At 33.3% G+C, this 24,426-nt stretch overlaps 1 protein-coding gene across 1 annotated transcript in view; it reads right to left on the reverse strand.

Annotated features, from left to right (window-relative positions):
• Nucleotides 1–24,426, reverse strand: part of LOC149568828 (RNA polymerase III subunit RPC82 family protein) — a 315,995-nt gene that overhangs the window by 59,159 nt on the left and 232,410 nt on the right. The gene's annotated exons all lie outside the window — the stretch shown is intronic.

The raw sequence follows: 24,426 nt of genomic DNA on the forward strand, positions 1-24,426 counted from the left end.
AAGATCCATCATGAGGAATAAACTAGGCAGAGGCCTCACTCCATCAACTACATTATAGATGGAAGGACTGACAAGCTTCTAAATCTTGAGGACAAAGATGATTATATTGACAATTTACCTCATGTTTCACACCTACAAATATCTAGTCTCCTCCAATAAATTCCCTTTATAAACCAATAGAATTTTTTTTAATCACTCAGATTAAACCTGTTGCTGTATGATAAAAAGGATGTTGGCTTTTCCATCATTTGTATAACATGAATTGTTTGTTTTGGGTTCATTATTGTATATTTAAAATACTCATTAATATTATTTGTTGAAAATTTGGCAATGGTTTTCTGAGATTTTTTGGAGCTAGGGTTTCTGAAAATTTTCTGGGTTTCGTGCAAATTTTCAACACCTAGGGTTTCATACCAGGCCTTTTTGCAGAATTTTTGAAAAAAAAAAGTGAATTTATGTTTTTTGACTGATTTGTGCAATAAAATTGGGGGTTTCTCCAGAGCAAACTGCCTTGGGATTCAAACTAGAGGGATTTGACTGATTTTGACCTCAAAATCAGAGTTTTTTAAATTCATACCAACTGCTCACTCAAATTTTACTATTATTTTTTGACAGAATCAGCATTGAAGCTTTTGAGAAGCTGATCTTGATTTCCATGTCATTCGGTAATGGAAGGGATGACACTGTTTAACAACATTATGTTGGAAAGCAGTGAGTGCTTCAATGGCAAGAAGTTAATAACTACAATACCTAGAAGCAGAGGATGCTTTCTATTTTTGAGTGCTGGTATCTAGACCATATTATTCTGACATAGTTGAAAAACCTGCCAAAGCCAAAAATGTGCCAAGGCCTGAAAACTTTTCAGAAAGGCTTGGCCAGTTTTTGGCACGAAACCCGTGAAATTAAAAAGTAGCTTAAATTTAATTTGAAATACATTTTTCTTGCAAAATCCAATGACAAGATGCACCCAGTGAGTCAATAAATCAGAACACAAAAGAAAAAAGCTTCTTCTAGATATATTTAAACACATAATGTTGAGTTATTAAAGATTGTTTTCTGCAAATGGAATAACATTGTTATTTTTGTTGGCATATTCCAAATGCAGATTTGAAGACTTGTATATATGAGAAGAGGAGAAATGTCTCATAAGGGGACATGTCTCTACAGTTAATCATCATTAAATAATAACAATATATTAACAATAATATAAATAGCCATATATACATATAATATATAATATACAAAACATAATATATATTACAATATATATATATATATATATATATATATATATATATATATAAGAGAATTTGTCAAAATGATGATTTACCATCAACAATGTATCTCATGATTGAATCAATCCGATTGAAGCTACAAACTTAACACTCCCTCTTACCTAGGGAGGATTGTTATAGAACACATTATGCTCTCAAGTATATGAAGAGATATCATCTTAGTATAATATTCTTGGAATGACATATTTAAGGATATCAATATACATTCATTCACTTAGATGTTATCTTTCAATCTAATCTGAAGTATGATTCAATAGGAAATATTAATCATATGATATTTATCATACTTATATTCTTTTGGTATGTGCATTGGCATCAAATCCTTGATGCCTACCAAAAGAATATGTTATGTTCTCGTATGAGTTATTTAATTTCCGGCACTCCAAGACAACTTAATGTAGTCTATCAAATAACAAGAAATCACAATGTCATGGTCTCTATCATGACAAGTATCATGATCTCCAACACTCCAAGACAACAACTTAATGAAGTTTGATAACAATATGTTCGTTATCATGACTTTCGGCACTCCAAGACAACAAATTAATGAAGTCAATCATGACAACAAGTCAAACTATTGATCAGATCAACACCTTACAATAGCTACCTTCCATATACATACATACATACATACATACATACATATATATATCAATGAATGGTCGTCACCTTTCATGACATAATCAACATATGCAAAATAGTAACCACCATGAACCAAGTTAGAGGGTGGAACAAGGGCTTCTGCATCAAATTCTCTCTCACAGAGAAGAATGCATTACAAGGAATTTCATTTCAATCTTTTCCCTTATAGAGAAGAGATCATGCTTCAAAATTCTCCCTCTGAACAATGGTCCTAGGAAGTCAGGTCCTCTAGTTACTCCCTTAGAGCTCTCTTCACCTAAGGATGCCTGTTGAACTCCCTCTAAATCTAATATCAATCTTCTTTCTTTCTAGTGAGAAATTGTTATTTCCTTATGATGTACACAGGGGTAGGCCCATCAAAATCATGCAGTCATACACATGTATTTTTAGACTCCCTCTGAGTATCAATCTTCTAAGCTCCTACATTGCCTTTGAAGAAGTGTCAAACTCCATCTTAACATAGAAGGATACTCATAATCTGAGTCATCATGGATATTTGCTTCAAGAGCCTCACTTATCCATCCTAATCATTAGATGACTAATAAATTCTAGATCAAACATTTCTTTGGATCTACTGGCATATGATTGAGTCTACACAATATTTGGTAGCATGTGTAAAGAATCAACCTTCTTTTCCTGCAAGAACATCCTCGGACATAAAAGAAAAGATCAAGGAAAATAACTCTTGTAGTATGTGTAGAATTACAAATAAGAAAGAGACTACCATGAGTGGATAAATATAAAACTCAAAGATAAGAATATTTATCTGTACATGAGGGTTCATAGACATTTGAGAGTAGAATATCTCTTTTCTAAAGATGGTTCAAGTGGGAATAGAACATATTTTATTATTCCCCCCCCCACACAATGTAAATTCCCACTTCTTCCATTGTTTATAGAGTTTTCAGTCACTATTTTGCCAAATAGGAGACAATCATGCATGAATGATATCAACCTCTAACTATGTTAGTTATCAGCCTCTATATTTCAAGCAACAATTAGATGATTTAAACCTCAAATATCAATCAGTCCAAAGAGTCTAAAGAAATTGTATACCAACTACAAGTGAAAATACATGATCATCCACTTAACTCGTATGATTCTCAAGTTCAAGTACATACTTAGCTTATAATGGTATGCTTAAATTGTCTCTAATGACTCCATTGACGGGTAAATCATCCTTCTTCATTGTTGCTTTTGAGAGTTTACGAATTTCCTTCACGATCTTATTCCAAATCGCTTGAATAATCCTATAGATACTTAATCAAAGTATTGGATTGAGGTCTAGTTCATCATCTTCCAAATTGTGTGTAGAGATGAGCATACTTTCTTGATCCCTTCTGCAACAACTCTTCAATTTTGATGAGTAATTGTATTTCAGAATGGAGTAGAGTGGAATATAGGTCTTGTCATCAAAGGCACGTGATTATTCATTTAATGATGCAACATTGTTCACAGGAGTAGTTTCTCATTCACACTTGTACTTGTCTAATTCCATAGTAATATGATTGAATGTAATGAACTTGTAGATTTATCCCCATGCTAGGCTACATGAGAGATGAATACAATACTTACAAGATAATTGTTTACTTTTTGGAATGTTGAATACCAGATGTTTGTTGTTGACAAATCGACAAGTATAAGCATCTATAATAGTTGAATTTTGAATTTTCTCTATTATAATGTCTCCATCTAGGAGGGGTACTACAACATTAATCTTCAATGCTGCTAGTATTTTAAATAATTCATCTTTCACTTATCTTTATTAGCATAGGAGAAAAATATATTTTATATTTGATCATTCCCTATTATCTTAGGAGAGTTCCAAATATCATCATCACTTTATCCAAATCAATTTAGTCTTATACCATATACAACTCTTCATAAGTGTAGTTTGATATTGATCGATCTTCATATAATCCCATCATATTGCCCATATAAGTTATTGATGATTAATGGTTTTTGTTATATTCTCCATGTTACCGGTTGTACAGTTTTTTTGTCTATTGTTGATGTGTATTCTTTCCCCTCTTCATCTACTACAAATTCTTGTAGTGCAATTTTATCCAACATTGTCATTTCTACATACGCTTAAGATGTTATCTCTGATGTGATCCTCCTTGTTCGATTGTTTGTTGTCCTCCTCACTTGGTTTGAAAGTTTGCAAACAATCTAAATAATTGTCTTCAGAACAAAAAACTCCATTTCAAAAATATCTTTCAGTTCTACATGCATAAGTCTCAAATGTCTTCTATAACTCTTCACAGCAAGACACCTTTCTCACTATTATGTCACATGTAGTGGCATTCTTCTGTACAAAGAAGTCAAAATTAAATATCTTCGATACTTCCTTTTGTATATGTCCGACCATTGACACGCTAACACCTCAACTTTTGAATGAATATGGATATATATAAGTTTGGCGGATTAGTTCAACCAAATTTAGTTACAACTACCTTTCGATTTCTCAACCAGCCAAACAATATGACAAGTGGTGGCAAACAAAAGAGACCAACAAGCCTTCATCTCCCTTTATCAATAACCAACATGAATATTAAGACTTTATTAATCCATCCTAAATGGTGGAAGCTCAGTAATAAAAATACATTCAAAGAATTATACACCGACTTGTTACATAGGGACGAATGTATATTTAGACATCTTGAGGAGTTTTTATTTATATTTATCACCGATATATTAGCAAATTTTGAAAATGAATGAATCTAAGCCATTATATGTAATGTGCCCACTATTAGGGTTAGATCAGGACACTAATACTTGCAAAATAAATGTTAGGATTAAATACTAAAAAGTAGAAATATATTATTTATCCCTTATTTATAACCCATTATCTTGTCCTTATCTAGCCATTTATACAGGGTTACTCATCTCTTGCACTGGCACAATAGCCATTTATACGAGGACCTCACTTCCTCCACTGACACTATAAGATTCCATCCATCCCCATCTTAGTCATTTATATATAAGACGACTCCTGACCCTATACTGGCATGAAGCCATTTATATAGGTGACTAATGTCATTATACTGGCACTATGGATTCTTAATCATTTTGTAAGAAATATATGTACTAAATAATTAATTAACTTATATTCATAAACATAATTAAATAAATATGATCTATAAATATACCTTTCTTACCTTCTTCTTTTCTAGGTCTATGTGGCTATATCCTTAGTTGGCCCTTCAATGAATTATTCCTTCTAGATTATCTCAACTCTATATTTACTTTTCAAAACTCTTCATTTTCTGATTATAAGGAATGGAAAAAATATACTTTTTCATTTCTTCTTTTCCAAGAGTCACAACCTTTCATAATACAAATCCTTTGAAAAGTCACAACACTTCATAGTTATAACCCTTTCGAAAAGTCACAACACTTCATAACTAAAATCCTTTGGAAAAGTCTTAATACTTTATAATCAAAATATTTTTGAAGAGTCACAACTGTTCATAATTATGACCCTTTCAAAAGGTTCACATCCTTTCAATATCATTGATACATTTTCCGAAAGTCACTTATTTTTCATATTACTTTCCTCTTCCGTTTTCCCTTTTTAAACTCCTCTCCTCTTCTCTTCCTTTCTTCTCTCTCTAAAATAAACTCTCCTCCCTTTTATATTTTAATTTTAAAGAGTTATGTCTATTTGTTAAACATCTCTTGACTTTTCATTAGATTTAGTTAATTTATATTATTCTATGTTATATTATTTATTTACTTATTTGTGTTTACTTTATTTATTATTAAATTTTATCATTTTTTTATTTATTTAAAATATCATACTAAATATTATTTTTTTGATCGGTAAGAGGCCGAAGCCAAGATTCATTATTATTATGTGTAATTAATTATTATTATTTATTTAGTTTGTGTAGATTCAAACCCAAGACCTCTGAAATAAGAGGCTCATAATTTACTGTTGTGTTGTAGGCTCTTGCCTATACTAAATATTATTTTATTAATAATATAGATTAAATAATTATTGTTTCCTTGTTTTATATTTTAGTATTAGTTTTAATATAACTTTATTATTTATTTAATAACATTGTATTATCTAATTATTACTAATTTTCTATCTTAAAATGGGGATATGATATTATACTTCTACTAAAGGTTGATACTAATCAATCAACATTGTGTTTTCAAAAGAGAATTATGAACTTGTCATGATCTTCTGAAGAATTCACATAAATACATGCTCTTCTTTTTGAAACTGACAGTATATTAAATTCTGTGACATATTTCTCAGATATATACCAAGTTTATATTAGTGAAATATTTGTATGAAATGCTTATCAGTTTACGTGGATTTAAATTCATGCAGATTTTATTGATGCAGATGGCACCATATCCATTCTCAGCTATAACTAACACCCTTCTTTCACTTGAAATGGTCTGAAGCAATAGATGCTGTGTGAATATAATAGGAAACACTATTTTTAAATTTATACCTATTCAGTGAGCATTTTTTTTATACTTACCAAATATATACCAGTTATTCCTTTCACTCATTTCCAATCTAATCTTGACATCAAGAGCATATATGGCAACATAAACACACTCTCAAAAGAAATCACAAAGGTTTCTAACATGAGCAATCAAACTCTTCCTGGGATATCCACCGATAGTCTTCCTCCTCATTTATGCTTTGTTTGATTCTCCTGTACTCTGATTCCCTCATGGAATATGTATCATTTCCTAATCCTAGGAGTTGTTCCATTTGACGTTAGATATATTCTATTAATTCTGAGTTATGTTCCACATCAATGGAGATTTCTCACTGCATATATATAATTTCATACTGTCTCTATCATCCAAGATATCATATCAGATATTATTTTATGGTCTGCTTGCTAGTGAATAATTCTTCTTTAAATTCCTTTCCATGTGCAGCTTGGCGCTCTAATACCATGTTGAGGTATTAAAGATCATTTTCTGCAAATGGAATAACATTGCCATTTTCATTGCTGTATTCCAGGTGCAGATTTGAAGACTTATAAATATGAGAGGAGAAATGTCTCATGAAGAGACATGTCTCTAAGGTTAATCATCATTACATAATAATAATAATATACTAACAATAATATATAAATAATCATATATACATACATATATATATATAGAAGGAAATTTGTCTAAATGATGATTTACCATCAACAATGTATCTCATGATCGAATCAATCCGACTAAAGCTACAAATTAACACATAATAGGTACAAATGGAGCAGCATCAGAAGTAGTGCTAATTGCATCTAATTCAAGTCTCATGAAGGTGGGTCTCTGTGGCCTATCCTGAGCACCAATATAGCATGTCATGTCCACCTTGTCATCCATCTTGACATGATCCTCAATCCTATGCCTGTCATCAACCCTAGGCCCCGTATCCACATGTGACCTATGGGAACCAATACAAACATCTCAATCTCTCTCTCTCTACCCTGATCCCAGGAAAAGCTAACTGTTGCAAGGTATTAGATAACTGTAGGAGAACACCTGTCACCTGCTATTGCCCGACTGCAATATTCCTAAATGCCTGCAAGGCATCTCTATCAATTTGAGCATATGTAGCTCATTGCCCGATGCCACTAGAACCACCTGGACTACCCACCGAGCCAAACTGAATCTCCGACTCTCCCTCTCCGGGAGGTACATTCGGATCCCATCGGGTGTAGTGCATGCCTAGCACAAACCTTCGATCACCATCCATATTTGAAGATGCAGAATAACAGAAATAATCCTCTAAAAATTCTGAGCCCAATTCCTGCAAGCTGGAAGGAAATTGCTCTGATACCACTAAAAAGAACCGAACTGGCTCCCAATGATACACAATTTGTTGTCTTGCAATATGTGAATGTTTTCTGATTTTTATTTTTATTTTGTGTATTTTGCCTTATTAATGAGTGTCAACAATTTCAAGAAGTTGTTTGAAATGATACATAAAATTAGATTGTAACTGGTTTAAATCCTTGTAATCCTTTATTATTGAAATCAACAAACTGAAATACAAATTGTTAAAGGAGCACCTTATTTGCAGTTTGAATTGCCAAGCCGTAACCCATAATTATCCTTCAATGTTCCACACGTTGGCTCACCAACATCAACCTTAGTTGTTAGAAGGTATTGCACTTTGGGATGTTGATGGCTAAGATGTTTGTTGTGAGGATAAACGGTGAGCAAGGGAATATGCAGAGACATGACCTCCAGTACCTCCAACACCGGCTGCTATAGTATTACACCAAACCAACATATGCCACGCTAACTCCCCTACAAGCGTTCAAATCAGACATAGGATTGAGTGCCCAAGTGCTGCTGTCCAAACACTTGAATTTGCCCAACTCACGTTAAAGCCTTGACCAGCAATATTGTGAAAGAAAGAAAACTTCACAATCCAATGTGAATTCCCAGCAAGATTGTTACTCTTCTCACTTCAGATATTTTTCACCAACCTCCAAGCCATAGTAAACACAGTAGGAGGATTTGATAATTGTTTACCTCAGCACAATTATCAATGAAAAACTTAGAAAAATTCTTCAAACTCTCAACCAAATGATATGAGCAAATAAAATATAATATTCAAAATGATCTCTCCCCATCAAAAAGCTGAATTTATAATACTAATTGAGCCATCCAGCTTCACTCTCACACTTTTCACTTAAAAGGCAACTTTATAATATAAAGTTATGTCACTTATAATATAAAGTACTATGATTATTAAATGTGAATTAAATAATCAATAAGCCAACATGTTCACCAATTAAAGACTTTAATAAAGAAATCCCAGAGAGAGACCAAATATCCAATATCAGAAGACCATCCTTTCTGAACTGCTCAATCCAAAAATAGCAACTAAGCCAAAGTGACTTACTAAAAATAGTAGGTCCAAAAATAACAATCTCACGACAAAGACCCCAGAACCAGACATCAGCTCAGGAGGGTTGCAATAATGAACTGACAAACCCACACTCCGAAAGCCTGCTAAATTGGGGACATTACATATGAAAATACTTATATGTGTATTGCCTTTAGTACCCATGCACAACACTACCCACAAACCCCACCAAACTCATTTAATATATTTTTAGATTTATTTAGGGCCCATTTGGTTGCCGGCATAGGAATTGGAAATTAGAAATGAAAATGGAAATGGGATTGAAAATGAGGAATGGGAATGGCAAATGGAAAATCCAATCCTGTTTGGCTCACTATTATATTCCAAATTTTGACCTAATTTAAATTATTATAGCCGTTGGATTGAATGGATTTTTTTTTCCTATTCATGTGAAAAGGGTAGTTAAATATAACCGTTGTATCCTATGAAACTGTTTGTCTATAATTATTTTGTCTAACTACTTAATGATGATAGTCGTTATCCATTATTTGTCATATGATGATGACAATAGTTTTATGGTTATTAACTAAATTCCTTGCTAATATCAATGTTAAATGTTATTATGGATTTATCATGGAACTTGTTATTATTGTGGAAAATGTTGCACGGGTGATTGCAGGAGCAGACGAAGGGGAGAAGCATTGCTTAACAGGATCTACGGAATGGGGTACCGCCTTAGTCCAATTATCTAGTCGACATGTATGTGCTCTAACCATCTTGGTAAGGACCTAGCGACTTGTATAATAGTATACAATCATTGGACACGCATGAGCTATTAGATAAACATAAAAAACATTAATCAGTTTAACCTAATCAAAGAACATACCTCAAATGTTTTATGGTTGGCATTTTCATCACTTCAATATAATACATATTTATGTACGTGTACATAGATGTAAAAATAAGGTGACAACATAGTATTATTTTATACAAGATTATATCTATTAAAATACGTACATTTAAATGTGTGTACATAGTGAGTGGTTAAGAAGATAAAATAATCTTCCAGGTAAAACATGTATTAAAACATGTATTTAGATATACATACTTAATAGGTACAACCTTGGATAAACGTTAAATATGATGCCATCTTAATAAAAAATATATATGTGCAAGTAAATGTATATGTTTATAAATTATCCTTCTGATTTGTAACCTTCGAGTTCTCTTCCATATTTATTTATTTATTTCCTTATAAGAGGCAAATATGTACACTTGGTATATGTTATCGGTGATTCAAGAAGACAATTCTTCTTCTTTACTTTAACGGCTCAAGAGTTACGGCTTCTTGGAAGACTTTGTTATTTGTTAATGCCTCCTTTATTTATGCAAGTTGGGAGAACCAAAACATCATTCTTCTGCACGTTTTTACCTCTGGTCTTCTAAGTTTTCCTCATTCTATTTTGCTATGTATGATCAAGGACAAGTCGTATTCACTTTCCCCCTGAGCTTTGCATTCTGGTTGCTCACATCAAGAAGAATCGATTGCACATAGTCATGTCAAGCCTATGTTTACCAGACAAGTTATGTGGTCAGCTTTTCCAGTCACGAATTGCTATATATTTTTAGTTACATTCGAATTTACAGCAGTAAGGAATGTGTTCATGAAATTATGTACATTACTTTTGAATCGCACTATCGAATAGATATTCGATGAGTCTATTCTTCCCATGTTGAGTCAAGATCAAATGTACAGGATAGGTCCATATGTCTCTATTTTACTAATGAATTTAATTATCAAATTATATTTCCTTGCAAGCCCATTAAGATCATTTCTTAAGTCATGAAGACTGTAATATGACATACTGAAATTTGTAATATTCTTTACACCAAGGTTCAGCAGAAAAGGGTTGGATTACTCTAAGATTTCAACACCTAGGACTCACCCAGCTGTATGGCCAAAGAAGAGAGTGAAGAGGTGAGAGAAAATCTGCAAGAACATGAAATAGAATCAAATGTGATACAATAAAGATATATATATTTTTTTAAAGAAAACACTTAATAGCTCATGCATGTCCATTTATATTGTTTTCCTATTGTCAAGTCAAGCGGTGGTGATCGGGTATTAAAAACTCATCCAAAAACCTCGGCCAAGGTTGTTAAAGGCATGTTTGCCTTCTTAAGATCACATTATGTTGATAGTGTCAGTAATTCAGACATGTCCATTCATAAGTGTTCAGACATTATAAACACCAGTATTGCTCGGATGACTAGACTAGTGGTACCCCAAGCCTAGCCTCGGGGTAGGGAGGGTCTTTCTTTTCAAAAGATTGTGTGGGGATGACTATGATCCACGGTTGGGAGGTTAAACCTAAGTCAATGCTTCTCCTCTTATCCGAGAGTTAAGGCTTGCACAACTAGTTAAAGACTCACCATTTACTTTTAGTACGTTCTTTCTAAATCCCTGCTATGCATTTGTTTCCTCTTGCATTATAGTAAAATGGCAACAATTTACTTTACTTGTATACAAAGAATGATTAGGAAATGGTTATTTCAATTAATTGTTCTTTTATTTGATATCTCATGAAATGGATTATAAGATGTTATGTTTTGAAAGTTAGTTTAAGTATTATTTTTATTTCTACTTAAAAATAGATTTTAGTTCTTTTCTTTTCTGTTAAGAAAATTTGTTTGTTAGATATGATATCAGAGCCTAGTTCGACATTGAACCTTGGGCACACTACCTAAGTAAGGATTAGTAAACCTGAGATTTTCTTAGATTAAATGTACAGGATGCAAGTACGTAAAACACCTCGCAAGTAAGCGCGACATCTCATCTTTTTATACTTGATTAGGAACATTCTGAACTACAATTACACTTGTTGTTCCATACCTCAGAGCAATGAAACCCTAAAACAGGCTTTGCAATGAATGAGGAAGGAAAGAGTCAAGTGGACTCCTACCAGTAAAGCAACTTATAGAAACAAACTGATACAAATTTGGAACGCCCACCAAGCCAAATCTCTTATGCCCCTCCATAGATCTTGGATGGTGTGAGATATGTACAAGCCTGAAACTGAACTGAATGCTGAAAATAAAGAAAATTCAAAATAACTGAATCTATAATGTAAATATCCTCTAAGGAGGAATTTTTTGTAAATAAAGGTTGTTGTAAATGCATCATAGAAGTATTAAAAATTGATTAAATAAATTGGTTTATTCATGTGTTTTATCTACTCGCAATCTCTTTTATCTTGTAGAAATCATGTTGAAAAATAAATAAATAAAAACAACAAATTGACATAAGAATCTGGAAAAATTTCAAGTTAAACCAGTAAGAAATATGAGCAGCGATGAGAACGTTGCAGGCCATGACATGGTCCATGAAAATAACCCACAATCTTCTAATGATCTATTACTTTAGATTTTGCAAGAAACGCAATTGAAGTAACATAGTATGGAAAAAAGAATGAATGAAATGGTAACCCAGATGGGGCAAAACCAAGAATAAATGCAATCCTCGCCCCCTCTCGGAACAAGAACATAAATCTTTGAACAAAACGAGAAAACCCCTCAAGCTCCACCTACCCAAACTGAAAAACAAAAGAAACTTGAAATAATAAGTGACCTACAGATATTAAGAAGAGCAAACCACCCAAGTTTCCTAGTTTTGAATCCGGAGAGGATGCAAAGGCCTGGTTAACGGAAATGGAACAATATTTTGAAATTAGGAATTTTTCAGAGACCTCAAAAGCAGTTTTGGGAATATACCACTTTACCGAACAAGCTGCTACATGGTGGGGAAACACCAAGGTTGAACTAAACATTAAAACAACTGAGATTACCTGTGAAAAGTTTGTAACCATCTTTAAGAACCGATGGTTACCCCAAACCTTCTATGACCAAAAGCTACTGAATTTCCAAAATCTTAAGCAAGGAGATATGACCGTACATAAGTATTGGGAGAAATTCACCCGACTACTAAAATATGTACCACTATACCAACAGGATAAGAACCTAAAAGTGAAGGAATTTATCATGCAATTGAATAATAGGATTGGAGGGGCAGTTGATGTTCTCACTCCTTGAACCATGGAAGAAGCTCTAGAAAAGGTTGTCCGTCAGGAATATAATATCAAGAGAGATGATTCCATCCTGGATAACGCAAGAAAAACAAACTGGAATACAGAAGGTGCAGATACTGGATCCAAAAAAAAGCAATTTAAGGATTATAAATTTAACAAGCCAGAACCAAAATGGAATGGTATCAAGGATTTTAGAAGTAATCCCAATACAAATAGGAATAGCAAGGATAGTAAAAAAAGGGGCCACCTTTAGGATGCTACACTTGCAAAGGAGATCATTATGCTAATAAATGCCCTGTTAAGACCAACACCAATTAGCCACTCCGGCCACCCTTTCCACCACAGCAACATGTTTATCAACAAAGTATTCACGTAGTACTTGACAATCAACAAGCAGAACAACAGATAGGTTTGATTGAAACTCTGGGTAAGATCTACGAGAACCCTATTTTTATATTAATTGATACTGGAGCTCCTGAATGCTTTATATCACCTAAATTATTAAGTAGATTTCCAAAGAGATCTAGTTTTATGGCAAAACCATGGACTGTCGAGTATGCAAAACCAGTCAAGGGCTAAGATAGAGCAGTGTCTGTTTGAGGCTCGTGTTGATTTTCCAAATTTCTCCACTGAATTGAACTTGTATGTAGCACCTCTTGGGTCTTACAACATTACTATAAGCATTAATTGACGCAGTGAGCATAAGGCCAAGGTTGATTCTCTTGCAAAAACTGTAGACTGTTTGGATGACCAAGGCAAACCTATAAGCATTAAGGGGGTTATACATGAAATTAAATCAAAACGGATATCCACCATGCAACTCAAGAAATGTGAAAGAAAAGGTTCTGAGATCTTTGCAATAGGGAATGAAGATTTGAGAGAAACAATGGATGCCCCACATGGAAACGAGGAAAAAAGAGAAAAATGAAAGAAGCTTTCGAAGAGAAGTACCCTTACCTAAAGAAATATCAGGATGTGTTTCCCGAAGAACTTCTCGGATTACCTCAATCACAAGTTTTTGATTTTACCATAGATTTAGTACCAAGAGCGGAACCAATTTCTCAAGCTCCTTATTGGATGACCACCACAAAATTAATGGAGTTGTAATTGTAGTTGCAGGATATGTTAAACAAGAAACTCATTCAGCCCAGTGTTTCACCATGGGGAGCCCCAATATTGTTCGTTAGAAAGGACAGGACTATGAGATTATGCATAGATTATAGAATGCTCAATAAGGTCACCATCAAGAACCGATACCCACTTCCTAGAATAGATGACCTTTTTGATCAAATGAAAGGCACTACAATATTCCCAAAGATTGATTTAAGGTCAAGATATCACTAGCTCTGCATCAAGGATGAAGACATTCACAAAACTGCATTCAAAACTAGATATGGCACTATGAGTTCACGATATTACCCTTCGGGTTAACCAATGCTCTAGCAACTTTTATGAATTTGATGAATAGCATATTCCAAGATTGTCTAAATAAGTTTGTACTAGTCTTCATAGATGATAACCTAATCTACTCGAGAAACAAAAAAGAACATCAAGAGCATCTAGAAAAATTCCTATGAAGGCTGAAAGAACATAAATTATATGAAAAATTGTCTAAATGCGCTTTTTATCATAAAGAAATCCACTATTTAGGACATATTATATCAGCCCAAGGAATAGCTGCAAACCCATAAAAAATTAAAGCAATTAAGGAATGACCTACACCTAAGAATGTAACAAAAGTCGGGAGTTTCATGGGATTGGAAGGATTCTATAGAAAGTTTGTCAAAAATTTCTCCAAGATAGCACACCCAATCACTTCACTTCAGAGGAAGGGAGATAAATTTTTATGGACTGAAAAATGTCAATCAGCCTTCAAGTATTTGGAAGAAAAATTAACTACTACACCTATACTAAGAGTGCCCGACCCATAGAAGAAATTTGTAGTCATAACTAATGCATCAGGGGAAGGAGTAGGAGGTGTGCTAATGCAGGATGAGGAGGTAATTGCATATGAGTCAAGGAAGTTAAAGAATTACAAGCAGAATTACGCTCCTCGTGATCTAGAACTAGCAACTATAGTACATGCCCTCCAAATGTGGAGACACTACTTGATTGGGCAACCTTTCGATCTTCGATCCGATCATCATGGTCTATAATATATCTTTACTCAACCCAACCTTAACGCTAGACAGAGGAGATGGTTGGAATTTCTAACAGATTACGAATTTGATATTAATTATATTAAGGGTAAGGAAAACAAGGTGACAGATGCCTTAAGCAGAAGGAGAAATATTTCCCCGATGGCTGTCATAAATTTCAGATTAAAAGATCAGGTACTACAACATCTACAGCATGCTGAATTGTATGCAAAGATCAGCCAAGCTCTTATCAAAGACCCACAAGATCCAAGTATTCAGAATTTAGGATAGAAAAGGATGAATTGTTAAGATATCATGACAGGATTTATATACCCAACAAACCTAAACTTCGAAGAGTGATTCTAGAGGAATCTCATTCAGCTCCTTATTCAAGACACCCTGGAGTGACTAAAATGTTGTCAGATATAAAAAAAACTATATTTTTGGAAGGGAATTTAAAGAGAAATAACAAATTTTGTGGCAGGATGCCTGGAAGACCAAAGAGTAAAAGCTGAACATCGTTACCCAACTAGTCTTTTGCACCCAAACAAAGTACCAAAGTGGAAATGATAGATAATTTCCATGGATTTTGTACAAGGATTACCTATGACATGCAATAGACACAACACCATCTTAGTAGTGGTGGATAGGTTGACTAAAGTTGCTCACTTCATACCGATGAAGCATTGGAAATCACTCATAAATTCATAAAGGAGATTTTTAGACTACATGGAGTTCTAGAGAAAATTATCTTAGACAGGGATGCCAAGATAACCTCCAAATTTTGGCAAACATTATTTTCGGCTTTGGGAACTAAGCTAAATATCAGCTCAGCTTATCATCCCGAGATTGATTGTCAAAAAGAAAGAGTAAACCACTTTTTGGAGGATCTCTTAAGAGTTTACTATATGGATTGGCAGTACCAGTGGGAAATGTATCTACCCTTGGTAGAATTTTCTTATAATAATTTCTATGAATCCAACATTAAAATGGCTCCCTTGAGGCTCTATATGGTCGCAAATGTAGAACTTCTGTAAGCTAGAATCAAGTAGAGGGCAAAATAATTGTTGGACCTGAAATGCTCAAAGAGATGGAAGAACATGTAATACAAATTCGTCAAAGATTAAAAGAAGCCAACAATAGACAGAAAAGTTATGCAGATGCAAAAAGGACACCTAGAGAATTCTCAGTGGGAAAAAAGGTATTGTTAAAAGTAAAACCTCAAAAGAGTACCATCAAGTTTAGTAAGAATGCCAAGTTGGCTCCAAGGTATGCGGGACCTTTTGAAACATTGGGAATCATGAACTCGGTGGCCTACAGAATTGCCCTACCACCAGCTCTTGCAAGGATGCATGATGTCTTTCATGTGTCATATCTTAATAAATAAATCACTCATCATGATCATATAATTCATTGGAACCTACTGTAGGTACGAGATCCAAGGGTGGTGGAAATAGAACCACTTAGAATACTCAAGGTGTGTAAGCTACGCTTGTAAAATTGAGATGTGACTCAATGCAAGGTCCAGTGGGATCAATATGCAGAAGATAATGCTGCTTGGGAAGATTATAATGAAATTTTCCAAAAATACCCCCATGTTCTCTCCAAGGCTAGAGCCTGAACTTTTATTTTCAGTTGTTTTATAACTGTAATGATTTTGATAGATATTATTTTTAAGTTTTGTTGTGATATTCATCGAGGAAGGTGAAAACATAAGGGGAAGGGTATGCTACATCCCAAATTTTGACCTAATTTAAATTATTACAGCCGTTGAGTTGAATGGATTTTTCTTTCCTATTCATGTGAAAAGGGTAGTTAAATATGACCATTGTATCCTATGAAATTGTTTGTCATCAATTATTTTGTCTAACTGTTTAATAATGATGGTCGTTATCCGTTATTTGTCATATGATGATGATAGTAGTTAGCAATTGCTTGGTTTCAGAATTATGGTTATTAACTAAATTCCTTGCTAATATCAATGTTAAATGTTATTATGGATTTATCATGGAACTTATTATTGTGGAAAATGTTGCATGGGTGATTGTAGGTGCAAACAAAGGGAAGAAGCATTGCTTAACGAGATCTACGGAATGGGGTACTACCTTAGTCCAATTATCTGGTCATGTATGTCTAACTATCTTGGTAAGGACCTAACAACTTGTATAACATGATACAATCATTGGACATGCATTAGCTACTAGATAAACATTAATCAATTTAACCTAATTAAAGTACATAACTCAAATGGTTTATGGTTGACATTTTCATCACTTCAATATAATACATATTTATGTATGTGCACATAGATGTAAAAATAAGGAGACACCATAGTATTATTTTATACAAGATTATATCTATTAAAATACGTACATTTAAATGTGTGTACACCGTGAGTGGATAAGAACATAAAATAATCTTCCAGGTAAAACATGTATTTAGGTATACATACTTAATAGGCACAACCTTGGATAAACATTAAATATGATGCCATCTTAATTTTATATATATATATATATATATATATATATATATATATATATATATATGTATATATATATATATATATATATATATATATATATATATATATATGCGCAAGTAAATGTATATGTTTATAAATAATCCTTTTGATTTGTAACCTTCGAGTTCTCTTCCATATTTATTTATTTCCTTGTAAGAGGTGGAAATGTACACATGGCATATGTTATCAATGATTCAAGAAGACAATTATTCTTCTTTACTTTAACGACTCAAGAGTTACGGCTTCTTGGAAGCCTTTGTTATTTTTGAATGCCTCCTTTATTTATGCAAGTCAGGAGAATAAAAACATCATTCTTCTGCACGTTTTTACCTCTGCTCTCCTACGTTTTCCTCATTCTATTTTGCTGCGTATGACCAAGGACAAGTCGTATTCACTTTCCCCTTGAGCTTTGCATTCTAGTTGCTCATGTCAGGAAGAATCGAGTGCACATAGTCAAGTCAAGCCTACATTTACTAGATAGGTTATATGGTCAAGTTTGTCAATCATGAATTGCTATATATTTTTACATCCCAAATTTTGACCTAATTTAAATTTATTATAGCCATTGAATTGAATGGATTTTTCTTTCATAATCATGTGAAAAGGGTAGTTAAATATATCCGTTGTATTTTATGAAAATGGTGTTGTCATTATTTGTCTAATTGTTTAATGATGATGGTCGTTATCCATTATTTGTCATATGATAATGATAGTAGTTAGCAGTTGCTTGGTTTCAGAATTATGGTTAATAATTAAATTCCTTGTTAATATCTACATTAAATGTTATTATGGATTTATCATGGAACTTTTTATTATTGTAGGAAATGTTGCACAAGTGATTACAGGAGAAGACAAAGGGGAAAAGCATTGTTTAACGGGATCAACAAAATGGGATACAATCTGATCAATAGGTATGACCTCTAACTATCTTGGTAAGGACCTAGCAACTTGTATAGCAAGGTACAATCATTTGGACACCCATGAGCTATTAGATAAATATTAAAAACATTACTGATTTTAACTTAATTAAAGTACATACCTTTAACGGCTTATAGTTGACATTTCCATCATTTCATTGTAACACATATTTATGTACGTGCACATAGATATAGAAATAAAGGTGACACCATAATATCATTTTTATACAAGATTCTATCTAAAACGTACATTTAAATACATGTGCAAGAAGATAAAATAATCTTCCAAATAAAGCATGTATTTAGATATACATAATAAAAGGTACGACCTTGGATAAAGCATATAATATGATGCCATCTTATAAATACATCTACGTGCAAGTAGATAAATATATTATAAATTATCCTTGATTTATAACCTTCAAATCCTTTTCCTTATTTATTCAATTCTTTACTAGAAACTGAATTGCACACTTGGCATATTGTATGTGTGTCGACAAAGGCAAAACATTCTTTAAGAGTTACGGTTTCTTGGAAGCCTTGATATATTGAATGCCTCTATATATTTGGGAGCCGTGAGAAACTTGAGAACAAGAATTGATTTTCTCTTCCCACACTATTTCTGATTTATCTCTGCAGTTCTTGTCATGTCATTTCCTTCTCCTTTTACCTCAGGTGAAAGTCATGATTGATAATCACTCTGAGTTGTGCATTCGGAATTACTTCAGTGAAGGAACTGGATTGTTAGCGTCCAACCAAGGCTCTTCTTTCTTCAAACAACCAAGTTATGTGGTCGGTTTTCCATATATATATATATATATCAAATTACTACTATATTTGTACTTATAGCAGTAAGGTATATTTCCATGAAATGTTGAGCTTCATCTTTGTTTAGTATCACCGAATAGGTTCTCAGTGAGTCAGATATTCCCATGCTGAGTCGAGACCAATTGTTCATGACAAGTTTATACATCCTTAATTTTACTGTTGTATGACGGAATCGAATTGTATTGTTGCAAGTCTTAAGATTATTTCCCTCAAGTCATAAAAGTTGATTATACACTGGAATATGTAATATTCATACACTAGCTGAAGATCAACAGAATGAGTTGGTCTACTCTGAGATATAAACACTAGGGATTGACCCGACTGTATGGCCAAGGAAGAGGTGAAGAGGTGATAAAGAAATCTACAATAACACAGAAACAAAATCAGATATGACATAACAATTATATATTATTTTAAAAAGGAAATTCATTTAATAGCTCGTGCATGTTCATATTTATTGTTCCCCTGTTGTCAGGCGGTGGTGATTAGGTAATTGAACCCATCCAAAAACCTTGACCAAGGTCGTTAAAGGCATGTTTTCTGTCTATTATCACTTGATGTTAGTAGTGTCAGTTATTCAGACATGTCCGTCCATAATTGTGTACACATTCTAAACACCGGAAATGCTCAGGTGGCTGGACTAGTAGTACCCCAAGCTTGATCTTGGGGTAGGGAGGGTCCTTCTATTCAATAGATTGTGTGGGGATGAATATGGTCCAAAGTTGGGAGTTTAAGCCTAAGTCAATGCTTCTCTTACCGAAAGCCAAGGTTTGCACAACTAGTTAAAGACTCGCCAATTACTTCTTGTATGTTTCTTCCTTCCATTGCTGATATACATTTATATTCCTCTTGCAACTAATCATGTATTTACTTTATGCAAGGAAAGATAAGAAATCGTTATTTCAGTTACTTCAGTTAATTGTTATTTCAGTTACTTTAGTTAATCGCTATTTCAATTACTTTAGTTAATTGTTATTTCAGTTATTTCAGCTGAATGCTTATTTCAGTTAATCGTTAGTAGTTAAACCAGTTAAAGTCTCATAAAAAGGATTTAAGATGTTTTGTTTTCGAAAGTTTGTTGAAGAAAACTCTTTCATTTCTATGTGAAATCAGATATTAGTTCTTCTTTATTTTGTTATGAAAATTCATTTGTTACATATATTTTTAATTACATTTGAATTTACAACAGTAAGGAATGTGTCCATGAAATTGTATACATTACTTTTGAATTGCAATATCGAATAGATATTCGATGAGTCTATTCTTCCCATGTTTAGTCAAGATCAAATGTACAGGATAGGACCATACGTCTCTGTTTTACTGATGAATTTCATAATCAAATTATATTTTTTTGCAAGCCCATTAAGATCATTTCTTAAGTCATGAAGATTGTGATATGACATATTGAAATTTGTAATATTCTTTACACCAGCTGAGGTTCAGCAAAAACGAGTTGGATTACTCTAAGATTTAAACACTTGGGACTCACCCAGTTGTATGGCCAAATAAGAGGGTAAACAGGTGAGAGAAAAATCTGCAAGAACATGAAATAGAATCAAATGTGATACAATAAAGATATTATGTTTTTTAAAGAAAACACATCAGGTTGTCATACAATAGCTCATGCATATCCATTTATATTATTTTCCTGTTGTCAAGTCGAGTAGTGGTGATTAGGTATTAAAAACCCATCCAAAAACCTAGGCCAAAGTCATTATAGGCTTGCTTTCCTTCTTAAGATAACATGATGTCGGTAGTGTCAATTATTTAGAAATGTTTGTCCATAACTGTGCGGACATTCTAAACACTAGTACTGCTCGGATGGCTAGACTAGTGGTACCCCAAACCTAACCCTAAGGTAGGGAGGGTCTTTCTTTTCAAAAGATTGCGTGGGGATTAATATGGTCCGCTGTTGGGAGGTTATGCCTAAGTCAATGCTCCTCCTCTTATCCAAAAGCCGAGGCTTGCACAACCAATTAAAGACTCACCAGTTGCTTTTAGTATGTTTTTTCTAAATTCCTGCTATGCATTTGTTTCCTCTTGCATTATAGTAAAAACCCATCCAAAAACCTAGGCCAAAGTCATTATAGGCTTGCTTTCCTTCTTAAGATAACATGATGTTGGTAGTGTCAATTATTTAGAAATGTTTGTCCATAACTGTGTGGACATTCTAAACACTAGTACTACTCGGATGGCTAGACTAGTGGTACCCCAAACCTAACCCTAAGGTAGGGAGGGTCTTTCTTTTCAAAAGATTGTGCGGGGATTAATATGGTCCGCTGTTGGGAGGTTATGCCTAAGTCAATGCTCCTCCTCTTATCCGAAAGCCGAGGCTTGCACAACCAATTAAAGACTCACCAGTTGTTTTTAGTATGTTTTTTCTAAATTCCTGCTATGCATTTGTTTCCTCTTGCATTATAGTAAAATGACAGTAATTTACTTTACTTTTATAGAAAGAATGCTTAGGAAATGGTTATTTCAGTTGATATCTCATGAAATGGATTATAAGATGTTATGTTTCGGAAGTTAGTTGAAGTATTACTTTCATTTCTACTTTAAAACAGATTTGAGTTCTTTTCTTTTCTGTTAAAAAAATTTGTTTGTTACATTCACCTAGAATTTGATTGGAATACAACTAATCCCTTCTTTGGTTGTACAAAACTAGAATTGGAGTAAGATTCAAAAACCCATAGCTATAGTCTTCAATCTGCATGCGAATTGACCGAGGATCCAAAGTCATGTCACTCTAGTTTACTTCAAGAGTTGCCTAGATCTCCTAAAAATCTCACAATAATCGCTTTGGAGAAAAGTTTAAGTACAGTTAAAAGGGTGTATGAACTAATTCCTCCTCCAGTTTGGGTAGGTAGAGCAGATTGAAAATTCAGCCACACAATAGCAAGAATGCTTAACATTTTACAACTTTGCTATAGAACATTTGAAGGACACTTAGATAAGATTGCCTTGCTCGAATTCAACTGATTTGAAGTGGACCCATTCAATCCACATTCAGACTTTACTCAACGCTGCTCATACTAATCGATGGACCTGTTAAAGAGAACTTCAACATCCATTCCTATTGACATCCATCAAGACTAGATTTGATTACAAAGTTCTTATACTCGTGTTCACATCCATCAAGAGTAAATTTGGTTACGAAGTCCTTATATTCTTGTTGACATCCATTATTATAACAATCGTTGGATATCGAATGCGTAAATCTATAGATCTTCCCAACCTGGGCTAGTGAAGAGCTTCACAATTCTATTGTTAGTTAATTGCAGGGCTTGGGGAAATCTCTATAGGGTAAGAAAACTAAACAAAAATAATTGAGGTTAGAAATTTCTATTTTGGTTGTGATAAAATCATAATGTTATCTTCAATGAAAAATGCGTGTTTATTTCAATGGACTATTACACATGAACTATATGCTTTCATTGAAATTAATCATTTATGGGATTGTTGTTGCTTGTAACCAGTTCACCACAATCATGCATGATGCTCGTGTAGCCATAAAATTGCAGACTCGACCCATAGAGAAACTATCCTTTATGCCAAAATGATATAGTCCTTACACAGGCAACCACTGATTCGAAAAAATTATATAATTGAGAAAGTCAAATTGAGAATAGGAATGGCCTATTCCAATAACAAGTATTTTTTGGAATCAACACATACTCATTTTAGGGGTAAAAAGGGAATATGTATTCCTATTCCCAATTCCGATTTGACACACCAAACAAAAAATACAAAATATATTCTAATTTCCTATTCCTATTCTGGTTGTATTCCAGCAACCAAACGGGCCCTTACAAAAATATATGTTTTTTTTCCCCAAAATTTCAAGCATCTTCTAGTTGTTGAGCTTAGCTAAGTACTCATTGAGCTTTTGCGAAGTCTCAAATTTTTGGTTTTCCAAGTCCAAATCAAGTTTGAGTTTGTAAACTCTAATACATGCAATATTAACCACGAAAACTTGATACTTTAGTTATTAGCACATAAATCTCAACAAAATCCCCCAATAAAGAGTTATTCATAATATAAATATTTAACCTTAATAAAATGATAAACGTTATTTCAGACCATCATCTATAGCAAAGTAACAAGAATCACCACGATTCGTCTGATTCTGGCAATTCGGCGATTCGACTTGATCCTCCTGATTTTTCCTAACTCGTTGAATCGCCCAAACAATTTTCGAGGCATAAATTGTTTGAATCGCCGATTTAGGAGATTTTTGCCTAAATTGCCAAGATGTCCCTCATGATTTTGCAAAACTAAATAAACATAAAAAAACCAATTTTTTTTGTCAATTTCTTTATTTTGGTTGCATCTCAATTATGAGTTATGATTATTTACATTTTTTATTGTTCGATCAGCAGATATGGGTGTTTTGGACACACATCAAATATATAGTTACAAATAACTTTAAGAATACCTTCCTTGACCGAACATACCATGAACTCCAATATTCTTAGAAATTAATTAGAGCCTCCTAAACCTCTTTCAATCATATGCAACACTTAAAACCTTTCATTAGATCATCAGATATATCATATATCATATTATCAATTTCTATTTACTTAAGCTACAATTTACATTTTACGTATGTGATGGATTTATCATTTATGTTTCTTGTTTATGTATGATAGCTTTTATTTGATGATGTTAGTGTGTTTAAGTTATATTCAATAAAGGGTGCATGAAATAAGTTTTTAATTGTTAAAATCTTTAGATTTCAACGATTTTTTCACTTTGCCAGTTCGTGGCCAATTCATAGGCGATTCACGATTTGAGGAGGCCTTGCCGATTTCAATCTAATCCCGAATTTGGTTCTATTGTCTATAGCATGCCAAATTCTCTTCCAACATATTTTGGATGTTAGACAACCAGATTCACATAGACAAAAGTTCAAAAATACAAAAGCATAGTTACAAAAGAACATTAGTAAACTTGTTGCGCCCCAATATATGAGAATGTTAGATTAGTTTGAAAGGAAGTTCGAAGTGAACACTAAAGAAAAGTTGTACAATGGCATACACTAATAAGAAAACCATAAACGTGAAATTTAAAAATAGCTCGTGATAAAATCAACAAAGGGGAGAATCAAAATTGAGATCATGTGTCAAGATCATGCACCTAATCTAATA

Source organism: Cupressus sempervirens, chromosome 3 (genome assembly GCF_028749045.1).
Source record: "Cupressus sempervirens isolate cs-2001-9-10 chromosome 3, ASM2874904v1, whole genome shotgun sequence".
Taxonomy (NCBI): Eukaryota; Viridiplantae; Streptophyta; class Pinopsida; order Cupressales; family Cupressaceae; genus Cupressus; species Cupressus sempervirens.